At 43.7% G+C, this 4,493-nt stretch overlaps 1 pseudogene; it reads right to left on the bottom strand.

The window, feature by feature from the left end:
- Positions 1–468: 468 nt before the first annotated feature.
- Positions 469–946, bottom strand: LOC102772159 (annotated as a pseudogene).
- Between the last annotated feature and the right edge of the window lie 3,547 nt (positions 947–4,493).

The raw sequence follows: 4,493 nt of genomic DNA on the forward strand, positions 1-4,493 counted from the left end.
AGGATTTTTCTGTTTTGACGTTGATAGCTGTTTACTCTTTGGAATCAGTGAAGTTTCGGGAGTATTGCTGCTGCCATGAATATGTCGGTCCCAAGCGAACTCATGAAACAACCGCCCATTCAGTCCACTGCTGGCGCCGTCCTGGTTCGCAATGAGTAAGGTACTGTGCTGAGCTGTTTTCCAATCGGATCTTCCTCTTCCTTCCCCAGCACATGCCATACCTACTCTGGGCTGACCACCCCAACCCCTCAGACCCCTTATGGGTTTCTATACAAACACTTTCCAACCAGGAATGTTTTATTTTATTTTTTATTTTTTTTGAATTAAGAAACATTTCCATTTTTTATTCATAAAACTAATCCAAACAGCAACAATAGATATACAGAGCCACATATCAATAACAAACCAGGAAGTAAACAAAATATTCCAGAGACATCTTGAGCAATTTTAAAGGAATACACACCAGGCTAAAAACCTACAGCTAAACCATGGTTACACAACAGGGTACATTTACTCCTGAATTTTCTCAGTAAGTTCTTCCTTATATTTGCCTTTCTCGTTTCCAACTTGTCGAGATTTGGCTTTGCGTTCAAGAATTTTTTCCCGATCTTTGTCCAGTTTTAGCCGGTGGTGACCGCCTTGCTGGGGTGAATGCCCATGTGGACAGTTGTGCTGTTAGTTTTCTCATGCTGCACCTGCTGGATGTAGAGGACATGTTTCTTTCTGTACATCTGTCCTACCTTGCTGACTTGCTGACCTTTGTCATGTCTTCGAACCACCTGGACCGCATTGTCCTTGTGGTGGGCAGGAAGCAGATATTGTACTTCTGCTGCAGCTCCTTGGAGAGCGGGGAAAACATGACCTTGTGGCACATGTGCAAGGGGGCATTGAAGTGGCATTTGTGGTTTTTGCTGTGGTCCGAGGTTATGAAGGGGTTGAACTTCATGGTGATCATCTGGTACTGGAAGTGCTCCCCAACCAGGAATGTTTTAATAGGCAGCCTCCAAAAATTTGAACTGGAAAACCTAAAAGTAGAGTGCTCAGATTTCAGGCATCAGGTGCTATAGCAGGATTTCTATCCCAATTAAACTCTAATTCTGAACTCTCAACAGTCTGGACCAGCGGTTCTCAACCTGTGGGTTGCGACCCCTTTGGTGGTCGAACGACCCTTTCACAGGGGTCGCCTAAGACCATCCTGCATATCAGATATTTACATTATGATTCATAACAGTAGCAACATTACAGTTATGAAGTAGCAACGAAAATAATTTTATGGTTGGGTCACAACATGAGGAACTGTATTTAAAGGGCCTGAAGGTTGAGAACCACTGGACAAACTGCCCTTCACTATCTCCAAAGTTTCTTATTCATCACTATCCCATTTTCCTCCGCTTTAAAGCAAGTTAACAAACAAAACCTTTAATTCTGATCTTCCTTACCGCAAGGGAACAGCAAACCTCAATCGAAATAATTTCCCGCCAGAAGTCACGTCCAAATACTGCGAGACTGAGGACTATAGGACTGACTGTGCACATGCGCAATCACAGGCTCACGTTGGGCGTGTCAGCATTTTGAAAAACCCTTAACTCTGGTGCCGTGTCACATATAGAAATTTTTTGATATTTGCAACCATAGTAAAACAAAGACTTATATTTTTGATATTTATTTTATATATTTAAATGCCATTTAACAAAGAAAAATCAACCAAAAAAATGAGTTCACGTGTCACCTCTGACTCGCGTGTCATAGGTTCGCCATTACTGTAACTAGCGGCCGGCGCCCAGGCATCCTCCACAATCCCACAATCCTCTGGTCGCATACTTCCGGTTTTTCTAGCTTCTCCTTAAGTAGTGTTTCCTTCAGTGGCGTTGTGTCGTCCAGGGCTTCTAGTTGGAGAGGATTTTTCTGTTTTGACGTTGATAGCTGTTTACTCTTTGGAATCAGTGAAGTTTCGGGAGTATTGCTGCTGCCATGAATATGTCGGTCCCAAGCGAACTCATGAAACAACCGCCCATTCAGTCCACTGCTGGCGCCGTCCTGGTTCGCAATGAGTAAGGTACTGTGCTGAGCTGTTTTCCAATCGGATCTTCCTCTTCCTTCCCAGCACACTCCAAACCTACTCCTGGCAGACCTCTCCTACCCCACAGACCTTTAAGACCTTCCCCCTATGTGACTTTCCCCCATCAAACTCACACCCTATCGCATTGCCTAGGGGTGCCCCTAACTGCTCCCTAGGGGGCAGGCCAGCCTGGGCGAGGGGCTGTGGTGTTCTGGTCTCTGGTTATTCCAGTTGTTATCGCGTTATGGTAGCTGGCTTTATATACACTGAGTGACCAGATTGTTATGACAGGCCAGATTGTTATGACCACCCCATCAGTACTTCGTTGGGCCACCTTTTGCCTTCAATACTGCGGCGATCTTCTTGGCATTGACTCCACGAGATGCTGAAAGGTGATGCGAGGAATCTGACACCTGCCTGATGAATAGCACTGTCCAGTTCTGTGAGATTTGGTGGTTGTGGAACCAGCTGCCTAATGTCTGCACTGAGGCATGGCGCACTGTCTTGTTGGAAGAAGCCATCTCCATTGGGATACGCCATCAACATTGATAGGATGAACCTGATCAGCAATGATACTTAGGTATGTTGTGCTATTCAGACATTTATAATGGTCTGGCTCTCTAGCAACTTCAGTGTAAAATTATAGCTAATTTGCCTACAAACATCAGGTGGTCATAATAATCTGGCCACTCAGTGTATATATACATGTGTCAGGAACTGGTCAAATTGAAGTGATGTGCACTTTTCCAGCATAGCTCATTTAATCTTCACAATGACATTATGGTGGTTAATTTTATGTATCAACTTGGCTAGGCTATGGTGCTCAGTTGTTTTTGTCAAACCCCAGTCTAGATGTCACTGTGATGGTATTGCTTAGGTGAGAGTGCATTTAAATCTGTAGATGGTGAGTAAAGCCGATTATCCTTTATAATATGGGTGGGCCTTATCAAATCAGTTGAAAGACTTAAAAGAAAAGATGGAGGTGCCCAAAGAGGAAGGGATTCTGCCTTCAAACTACTCTTAAACTCAAATCTGCGATATCAGCTCCCGCCAGAATTTCCAGCCTGCAGCCTACCCTAAAGATTTCAGACTTGCCAGCCACCACATCATGTTAGCAATTTCTTAAAGTATCTCCCTCTATGTATATCTACATATTTTTTATCTATGTATCTATATCTGTATCTGCATATCTATTTCTCTCCTATTGGTCCTGTGTCTCTGGAGAACCCTAATACAGAAATTATGAGTCAGGGAATATTATCATGTCATAGATGTGTGAATGGGACAGAGTATTTGCCACCTGCAACACACTTCTCTACATTTTCCAGTCTCCTGAACATTGCAATTGGTCGTGTGACTAGTTTTATCCAATAGAATGTGGGCATAGTGATATGTCAGAACTGCACCTGCCTTGGACTTCTCCACCCTCTCTTTGTGCTTTGATTGGCTGAATGGAGAAGACTCAGCAAAAGTGTCCAAGAAGAAACCACTAGATGTCAGACGCTTGAGTCCCCAAACCAGCCCATGAAAGAGCATCATGAATTCGTGACTTGAGCAAAAAATAAAACTTTATGGTGTTAAGCTACTGAGATTTTCATTGGATCAGATAATCTAATATACACTATCCCAGATGGCCTGGCCAGCAGGGGAAGAGTCAGGCAGGCCAGCTTGCTTAGCCACTATCCTTCCCTGCACAACAGCTGCCTTCTGGTGTTGTTGTGAGGGGGAAGTGAGATAGATGCAGTAGGCTTGGCACATGGTAGACTCCCCATACAGTATAGTTATTATATAGCAAGGTTTTATTTGGGCCATGGATTTGACAGTGCCTCTCACAGTGTCATTGTGGACAAAATAAAGATATGGGCTGAAGGGTGACTTCCTCAGTGGTTGAACAATGACTTCCAAGATGTGTTGGTTAATAAACCGATGTCAGCCAGGAAACCCCCAGTGCTGGGTCACAGGAGGCTTGTCTATTTCCCTAAAGAACCCTACAGTGTGCCTGTCCTTTTTGACATTTTATCTTCAGATACATGGTTACATAGCAGGCATGCTTAACAAATTGATAGATGGAACAAAGGTAGATGAGGGAGCTAATATGTTGGATGACAGAGTGAATATTCAAAAAAGGTCTGGGCAGGCCAGAACAATGGACTGAAACTAATAAAATAAGAGATGGGAGGGACAAATCAAAGTTTTGCCTTAAGTTAAAAAACTAACTGACTGAGGACAGGATGAGGGAGGCTCGATGCAACAGCGGCTCATGTTGAAGTCCTGGAGTTTTTGTTGTCAGTCTGATGGTCAAGAACATGGCACACTCTTTAAAAATGAAGAATACTGAGGCTGCATTAATGGACACATCATGCCCAGACTTTAGTCATTCCCTCTGCAAGTGTATACTGAGTGTGTAGTGTATGCTGGTCATTTGTGCTGGTGC

This window comes from Myotis davidii, unplaced genomic scaffold (assembly GCF_000327345.1).
Source record: "Myotis davidii unplaced genomic scaffold, ASM32734v1 scaffold1314, whole genome shotgun sequence".
Lineage (NCBI taxonomy): Eukaryota > Metazoa > Chordata > Mammalia > Chiroptera > Vespertilionidae > Myotis > Myotis davidii.